General features: G+C 32.4%; 1 long non-coding RNA gene across 1 annotated transcript; it reads right to left on the bottom strand.

The window, feature by feature from the left end:
- Positions 1-6,890: 6,890 nt before the first annotated feature.
- On the bottom strand, positions 6,891-9,709 carry LOC132622775 (uncharacterized). The gene is made up of 3 exons (XR_009575994.1): positions 9,254-9,709; positions 8,410-8,460; positions 6,891-7,308 (listed from the first exon to the last, which is right to left on the bottom strand). It is a non-coding gene; the product is annotated as an uncharacterized LOC132622775 (long non-coding RNA).
- Positions 9,710-9,860: the final 151 nt, after the last annotated feature.

The following is a 9,860-nucleotide window of genomic DNA, read 5'->3' as shown; positions in this document are numbered from 1 at the left end:
AAGTAATTGAAATATAGTTGGGTAGCTATGAAATGTAATTTTAGAATAATATAGCTGCTAAAATTAAATGTTAAATAAGGTAGTTATTATTCATAATTAAGTCGTAGGGTAGCCATGACAAGTAAATTTTCCCAAAAAAAATTCGCATGACAGAATTTTGTAACAAATTAGGCCTACTCGGGCAAAAGTTAGGCCTTAAGGCCTAACTTCTGTAGAATCCCAACAGAGTAAAAAGAAATTTTGCCTTGCGAGATTTCGCAAAGCAGAATTTTCATTAAGGCATAACTAACTTATAGGGCAGAATTTGCCTAAGGCAGAACTTAAAGACAGATTTAGTTATGCCTTAAGGCAAATTCGAATCGAGAACCTCGAGATATTTTCGACTCCTTTTTTAAGCGAAAGACAAAAATTAAAGACCAACGCCTTTAAAGGACAATCCGCGCAAAAAAATGTAAAACTTTCATGGGATAGCTTAATTTCATTCTATTATTATTTATTTATCTAATTTTCAAATATTTAACTTTTAATTAATACTATCGAACTTCAAACTAGCCGCTATGGGCTCCTTCTCCACTTCTACTTCTAATAGTTTCTGAGAAAACCAGTAATTTCTCTACCAGTTACCAACGTGTTGATGTTGTAAGTACCTTTTTATGTGTAGACTATTTGTGAGGTTTCACAATTCATTTAGTAATTATTTCCCCCCTATGCATGCTTATGGTTGATGACTCTAGTGTACTCCTAATCCTAAAGCAAATAGCTTTCATTTGTAAATCTATAAAAATAAGCTTTTCTTAGATTTTCATTAATCCATCTCAACCATTAGAAAACAAGTTTTTCTTAGCATTCCTTTACTTCCATTTTGATAAGGGTCATTGGCACTTATGTCGCCTATGTTGATTGTAAATTGCACGATTTCCCCTTCAAATGGCCGGTCTTCAATTTTTGCCTTTAACAATCGACTTATGCTTAGCTGGACATAAGTTCTTGAGTCATGCGGAATATAATTTATACATATAAACTTATGCCCGCGAAAAAGTTATTTGTTATGAGGGACAAAAACGAAATACCAGCATATATAAAATAGGGGCATAAGTGTCGTTGCATGTGTAACCCTTCAAATGATTTGATCTTTAATTTTTCCCCCTTCAAATGGGTTAGCCTTTAAGTTTTACCCCTTAGCAATCGAACTTATGCCTAGGGGGCAGAGGCGGATCCAGGATTTAAATTTTATGGGTTCAATCTATAGATTTTTAGCATTGAACCCATTATATTTTTAAAGTTAGGGGTTCATATCTACTATTTATTGTAATTTTAATAATTTTTTACACATAAACTTAGGCTCCGCGTCCAAAGTTTGGGTTTAGTTGAACTCCAACCTTACAGGCTACATACACCTCTGCTAGGGGGCATACGTTTCTTAAGGGTGCGGGGCATAAATTGTGGATATTATGATGCAAAAAATATAATCTTAGGCAGGCCAGCGAAAAAATTGTCGAGAGGCAAAAATTAAAGGCAAGCACAAAATAGGGCATGGGTGCCATTGACAGGTCTCTTTTGATAAAATATAACACTTCCTTTTGTATTACGTTTCTAATTTTGATTCAACTAAATGTTTCACGATAACGTATAACATATACACGTGTCGAGAAATATAAGCATGTGCATTCATAAGATCGGCAAATTTCGAGTAACAACAAATTAAAATTATTCTCGACAAAAACAGCTGGATCTCTCTGATCTATTTATAAAAATACAGAAAAATTCGTTTTGATAAACAATAGGGGATGGTAATGCATGATTGCTTTTTGAAAAGCAAAATATAGGAGTTGTCGTGATGTTTTTGTCCCATAGCTACGTATTAAGATTGCTTTTATTCGGCTAAACTTCAATTGCTCAATTATGACTGCAAAAACTAAATCATAGAACATGAAGGAAAGATTGTGTCATTATCATGGAGTGAAGTTAAAATTGTACTTCAGATTTTTTTTTTTTTTTTTTTTTTTGGTTTTTCGTAGCCGATACCCGTATTGGAGCTCGACTATATCCGAATTCGCGCCGCGTAGGGCCCCATTCATGAGGAAGCACTCCCTACGACTGATTTTTTCATATCCAGAACTCGAACCCGAGATCTCTGGTTAAGGAAGGAGCAGCCACATCCGCTGCACCACATCCTTTGCTAGTTATACTTGAAAAAATTAATTCTAAGTCCACTTTGAATCTCTTGACAATAAAGTAAAATATTATCATGAATTAAATGTTTCGCTACATTTCTACGTATTGGAAAGTATCGGATTTTGTATCTTCAACAAGAAGAGAGCGTCGGTTTTCTTGAGAAAACAAAAAGAAGCATTTTTTTGGGAGAGAAGAAAATGTTGGCGGAAAAAATATTGGATTATCCCTCTTTAACGTTGCCTATAGTGATAACTTTCCCTCAGATGGTAACTTCTCCCTTTTTTCTTTTATCTAATAAAATTTAGTCGGGTAAGTCCACTTGAAGCGACCTGTAACCCGATATCAAGCAATAACAATGTCCGATGCCGTGTTAATTGAATTTAAACTTCTTAATATTTCAAATACTTACTAGTAGTAATTAGAAGCAAAATCCGAATTATTCCAAAATGATAATGGAATGAGCAAATCGTGACACAAAATAATTTTTACATTTTGACTAAATCATGATGTCAATTTTCTTAAAGATCTTCTATTTTGAAAAGGAAAAAAAAGATAGATACTTGTGTATTGTCCTCTTTCCAAAGTTGAAAACTTTGACTATCTTTTCGGCAAGGCTAGAATTATGCACAAATTTACTCTAAAAAAAATCAGACCAACAGGCAATATATTTATGCCGTACTTGGCTGTCTTGCTATAAACTGAACTCCGCGAAATTTCGAATACCTTCACTTTTGTCGGCGAACGAAATTGCATATAACTACTGCGATTGATATTCTTTCGGTCTTAGTTTTTGCGGTGATATTTAATTGAACATAAAATTTCAAATAAAAATAAAAATAAGAGACTTCTAAATTTTTTATCTAAAACAACTCATAACACTTATGTGATTATAAATCATCTCATTATGATAAAATAAAAAGTTACAATAATTTTTAAATTAAATGCTCTGATAGTTTTTGGTATATAAATTAAAGAGAAAAATATGATATATAAATATGGAGACTGGGAAGTAAGATAGAAGTACGTAGTAAGTCGACTGGGCTCCAGTTACAAGAATGAAAAACACATGGTTTCATATTTGATTTTGCTTGAAAATGGATGGCAGGCACCGACTAAATTTCTAGAGCCATACAGACAGCAGAAAAAAGTGTCTAAAGATCAGGCAGGCATATGTTTTTTTGGTCAAATTGTTTGACAGTTATTTATTTTTTCTTTGGAATTTATATAAGTGGCCTCAAATTTCAAAGTGAACACAATGTGATATACAGAAATTTGAGTTCCACTAGACTACGCAAATTAAACATCATCTTTAGGTCTTCTTTTCATTTTCTTTCTGCTGCCAAGAAGTTAGTTCACTCATCCAACAAATTAAATCTTGTTGACTATCTTATGTTCCTTCCCATTTGAAAAGTCTCATTTTCAGTAGATATATTTCTTAAACAAGCTTTAATTTGTTGGAAATATTCATCACTTCTAATAAAAATTAATAAGGTAAACAAACTTGTTAGATAGACGTGCAAAATTATGTGTTATTGCAATTTTTTTCAAAAAAAAAAAAAAAAAAAAAAAAAACTGATTCTGCTATAGACCTCTCTTTTTCTCATCTTTTATTTTACGAACAAAAAAGGACTGGCTGACGTCTTTCTTCGAATAACATAAAGCAAGCTTAGGTCACATAATCTTAAGAAGAGGCCGTTCATTTTCTAACACTACAAAAAGAAAAAAGGATTAATGACAGACAAATTATGTAGTTAGACAATAAAATATTATGGCTAATCCTAATTATTAATGACCATTCATGATGAATTATAAAAAAAAAATATCACTACAACATTGTGTATCTATAGCTACGAAGTGCGTTGTAGCTAATTATAAAAGTTTTCGTGGCTAAACACTTTAGCCACAACTTTTTGTTCCGTAGCATTCGTAGCAAAATGTAGCGTAGCTAAAAGTTAGCTACAAAATCTACATGGTCCGTGGCTAAGGACTAATACTTATTGCTACAGATTTTTTTGTGTTGTAGCTGTAATGGTAAAAAACTTTTGCCACGAAAAATATACTTATAGCAAGTGATTTTATTCTTTTGCCACGACAAATAAAATTTGTAGCTATCTTCATAATGTAGCCACAAGGTATTGTGTTGTGGCAAAATATTTAATTTATTTGCCACGCAAACTCAAAATTTGTGGCTATTTTACATTCTAGTCTCGTGGCAATAGTATCCATATTTAGTTACGAATCAAGAAATTCATAGCTATGATTTGAAGTATTTGCCACAAACATTTTTATATTGTAGCTAAAAATATATACCTTTAGCCATGAAATATATAAAATTATAGCTAAAATGTATCTTCATTTGCTGCGGAAGGTGAAATTTCATGGGGCAATTATAAATTTAGCTACACACTCAATAATTCCATTATTACTTCAAATTAAAGAATTTTCCACAATCATTGTTAGTAACAAGAATTTTATAAAAGAATTCATTTTTTTTTATTCCAAAACACTTTCAAGTTATAGATAATTGTATTTGATCCAAAAAAAAAAAAAGTTAACTAATAATTGTATTTTTCTATTTCAACATAGTCATAATACACAATTTTTGTAACACCATCTTGTTTGAGTCCAAAGTTGCATAGTCTTCCTCTTTCTCTCCTTCCACGGTCTTCAACCTCACCTTAGCTTGATCAACATCTTGTCTTAATTTGTCACTTATATGCTCTCATTCCACAAATCTGCCAGTTAATAATGATAAATTATTTTAGCACCCAGAAGCAGAAACAATTAAGTATATGTGTGTGTACATAGAAATTCAAGCGAAAAAGAAAGTCTTAGACAATTCTATTACCGAAAAATTTAACAGAGTAAAAAAAAATGCAAAGCAAAAGTAAAAAAAAAAATGCAAAGCAAAAAAAAATAAAAATGAATGCGAACCTCTAGACCTTTTAACTTCTTAAAAAGATCTTCTCCCCAATATTGTATAGTCGCTTTGTTGTTACAATCGACGAACTATGGCTCCTGCCAGCATTATTATAATTTTAAAATCTTCAAAATCTCACTCACTACTAATAAAAAATAAGGCACGATATTAATAAAATTATTGGAATAAGACTGAACTCAAAAACTTGAGTCAAATAGGTGTGAGCCAAGATTCAAAAGTCTTAAAATATAAAGATATGAGCATGTTTTGAATTTAAAAGCGATGGATTCTCTCTTGCTTTCTTTTTATCTTTTTCATTGTTCACTTTTCGAGATTTAAACCCATAAATTCTCACGAACTAGTGGCCATTGGGAGATCTAGGGCTTCAATTGATTTGCTTTTTGTCAATTGAAAAGAGAAACCAATTGTTGAAGAAGGTTATGAGAAAGTGGGGAAGGGTATGCGGCTGGGGGATTTAGGTTTGAGAAATTTGGCTTTGTGTTTCCTTTACCTTTCTTGTTGCAAAGTAACGGAAGTAGGTAATAAAGAAAATTACCTAATGCAAAGTACTCCTAGTTATGAATGTATACTTTACTTTAGGTAAACGAAAAGAGTCAACTATTCATATGGAATAAATATTATTCTAGTATATGTATTCCTTTAAAATTGTTTATAGTCCGATATTCAAATTTAATTAAATATAATTACAAGTGTATCTAAATTATATTTGAAACTTAAAAAGAATTATTTAATATGAATTATGATATACTAGTTAGTTTTCTTATAAACTCATAAATTAATCATATTAATTTTTTAACTGTTTTGAAATAAATCCTAATAATGTCAAAAAAGTGTTATAAAATATCAAATTTTCATTTGTTAGATTCATTGTATAATTTAATGTATGAAAATTAATAAGATAGTACATGACCATTACAATGTAATTGGTAATAAACTATAGTTGTTATTAATTAGATACATTCAAACCTCTCTATAATGGCAGTGTTTGTTCGAAATTTCATGGCTGCTATAGTGAGGTGTTATTATGTATGTATATCTGCATCTGATATTTAGATCTCATTCAGCTGTTATAACCAAAAGCACACAAAAAATTATTTTTCTATATTTTTTACGTTATAAACGTAAACAAAACACTTGTTCAATTTAAAATCTCAATTGATTTTCATATTTCATTAATTAAAAATTGAAAAGATTAATAAATTACTAATAAATCCATAACTAGTGGTACTATACCAATAAAAAAAAATCTAAGAAACATGTGCATTTAAAATTAGTTGAACTTTAAACATTTCAAGTTTGATGTAAGAATTCTATAATTGTAGGTTGTTTCTTAAATGTCAGTCTCTTAGTGATAATTTAACACTTGAAGTGATTTTAAAAATTTGTAAGACTAAACCAGATTACTGTGAGAAATATAATTTTTTTCCTTTTAGATATTCATACTCGAAATTTACTATGTGCATGACATCAATGATGATTATCATGAATATTTTAATATGTTATTTTTACACATAATATATTTCTTACAAAATATTATTGTGCAATATTTGAGTATGACAATTATAGAGAGATGATGTTACAAAGAGTGTACCGCTATAATGAATGTCACTATTGTTATAAGTAGAATGTTGTTATAGAGAAGTAAAATATAACATGAAAAATCAATTCCAGAGAAAATCAGACCATTATAGTGAAATATTGTTATAACGAATGACAATTATATAAAGATTTGATTGTATAATTTTCTTAACATTACAAAAATTTAATTGGAACTTACATCTAATACTTATTTTGTCATGACCCAACCCTGTAGGCCGTGACTAGTGTCCGTGCTGGACACCCAAACGTACCCAATAACCCAAACGAGCATATTTGCAGAATATATCAATATAAAAGTCAATTGGTGCTACCAGATATTGCAGGTGAACAGATATAGCACGTGGAAGCCGATAAGGCCGTCACAGATCATAGTAACCCAAAACATATACAGAACCCACACAAGTATGTCTACAGACCTCTACAGAACATAACAGAATCATAAGACGGGACAGGGCCCCGTCATACCTCTGAATAGCATACATATATACAACAGCAGCAGACTGTACCAAGGTATAGGCTCTGGACAAAAGAGCACTCCAAGATAGCAGAATAGGTGTCCTAAGCAGGCGGATCAGCAAATCTGTCGTCTAAACCTGCGCGGCATGAAAACGCAGCCCCCGAAGAAAGGGGGTCAGTACGAAATATGTACTGAATATGTAAAGCCTGAATCACAGAATCAAAATCGTAACCGGTACAAAACGTACAGAAAAGTGAGTGTAAAATCCAAAGTATCAAATGCATATTTTCAAAACATACAGAGTGTACACAGAAACATATGCCATATCATATCCGGCCCCTGCCAAGGAACTCGGCAGACAGAACGTGGCCACCCTCCCGACGCTGGTGCCACAACACAGAGGAATCAGAATAGGGGTATAACCCCGTAACATAACATATCGTATCAGATGGCCATATCAGATCATATCATATCATATCATATCATATCATATCATATCAGAGTGTGTATATGGCACAACATACTCCACAACCCATGTACATGTATACCTGCCCCCTCACATCGAGGCACGGCGAACAATGCAGTGGAAAACGCTTGACAACATATCCTGGCCCGGGCTCAGTGTGGGAAACATTGAGGCATCCACGAATGGAGTAATGAGAAACTAAATGCAATAAAAATACCATATATATTTCCAGAGACTCAATGAAGCATATCTAATGACAGATCAAATCAATGAAATCGAACGGAGTCATAGTAAGTGAAATTCGAATGTCAAAATGGGTTACGGAAGCATAATCTTTCTGAGATCGTTCCCAAGTTCCAAAACAATTCATAAGGCTTAATGAAATATTAAAACAATTTTTATTTAGTAGTTAAAAGAGTAGTTAGAATATTTCTTAAAAAAATGCTCGAAGACAAGTCATAAACACAAAAGGGTAAAATCGAAAATAGTGGGCCCACCTCGGGACAAACGAAGCGGTGGGCTCAAATTACGTATTTTAAGCTTATAAAGTCACCTACGGAGGTTCTAGGGACATTCCATAATTTTCTAGACAATTTGCGGAAGTTTGCACAATTCTTTCAATAAAGCATACTTATAGGGTTCAATTCCATTGAATGAAAAAGGGGTATTTTCAAATGCGGATTCCGATGAGCAGAACTCTTTCCGAGGCTCAAATCTGATCCTAGTACACCTAGGGCATGCCAAAAGAAGAATCGGGATAACTTTACATACCTTATATGGTCTTTACGCCTTTCCGAATTCAATTCCCGTTTCGCCCGAAATCTACAAATGGTCACGTTTATCAATTGTTAGCCATAAGACTTAAGTCCTAAATCTTGAGTCAACATTTTCTACAAAAATTTGGGCAGCATCTCCCCTATACATATAGCGCCCCCGAGAATTCAACTCGGCCAAAACAATCAACAACAACCCAACAACAACACCAACAACAACAATAATCACTACAAAACACAATATAACATAATTAGTCATCTTTCCAACATAACGTCGTAGCCTTCATTCCAACTTCGTATTTTCAAATCAATATCGACATTTTCATATTCATTACTAATCAAGACCATTACAACATAATTCGGAAGCATTTCATATCATTTCCACAAAATATTCACAAGATATACAAAATATACAAACTTTCCACCAAAGTCATAATTCATCCAAAACTTCTAATATTCAACATACATATCCATAGCATACTTCCATCTTCCAATTTCATCAACCATAATCATAATTCACATCTTAACAACTTCATTTCCATAATATCACCAAATCATTCTAAAGTGACATAATCTTCTACATTCCAACTTCAACCAAAATTCATTCAACTTTCATTCCCAATATAATTTTCACCATAACCACAACTAGAATACGACATAAAATTCAACTCATATATGTATACAACATATATACACTCATGGCTACACACACACATATATATATATATATATATATACATACCCACTTTGCAAACTTCCTTATTTCCATAATTTCTACTCATTTCCACATACCACAACATAAACAAACCTTCATAACATAAGAAAAAGGAATTGATTCTTACCTTTTTCTGCAAACTTCTTCACTTGAACAAGTTGTCAACTTGAAGAAATAAGTGCTCCTTCTTCCAAAACAACTACACCAAGTTGTAGAGGACACTTAATTTAGTAGGAATTAAACAAGAAAATAATTTTAGAGGCAAGATTTTGAGGGCTGATTTTTCTATGGCCAAACCCGAAATGGCCTTATTTTTGCTCTTCTTTGTGTTTGTTTTTCTCTTCTTTGCTTCATGAATGTTCTTGATTGAAAATGAAGACTTAGCCCCTTTTTATTATTAATCACATGACTAATTTAAATGGGCTTGGGTCCTTTATTAAGGACCATGGCCGGCCACCTCCTCACTTGGGCCTAAATTTTTCTTTTCATTTTTTTTTTGGGCCAATTCGGTTGGTCCCGAGTTGGGCCTAGCCCACTGACCTTTCGACCTTAAAACGTTCATATCTCCTTGTACCGACGTCACCTGGGAACCCACGACCTATGGATGGAAAGCTAATTCAATTATCTATAACTTCTATTTCTTGGTATTTTTCCAAATTCCAAACTTATAATACCGTTTTTTCCCCCCAAAGTCAGGTCACCCGAAAACGTTTTCTTAAAAATATTCGTTTGGA

This window comes from Lycium barbarum, chromosome 2, assembly GCF_019175385.1.
Source record: "Lycium barbarum isolate Lr01 chromosome 2, ASM1917538v2, whole genome shotgun sequence".
NCBI classification, from domain to species: Eukaryota; Viridiplantae; Streptophyta; class Magnoliopsida; order Solanales; family Solanaceae; genus Lycium; species Lycium barbarum.
This window is presented reverse-complemented; position numbering and strand designations above follow the sequence as displayed.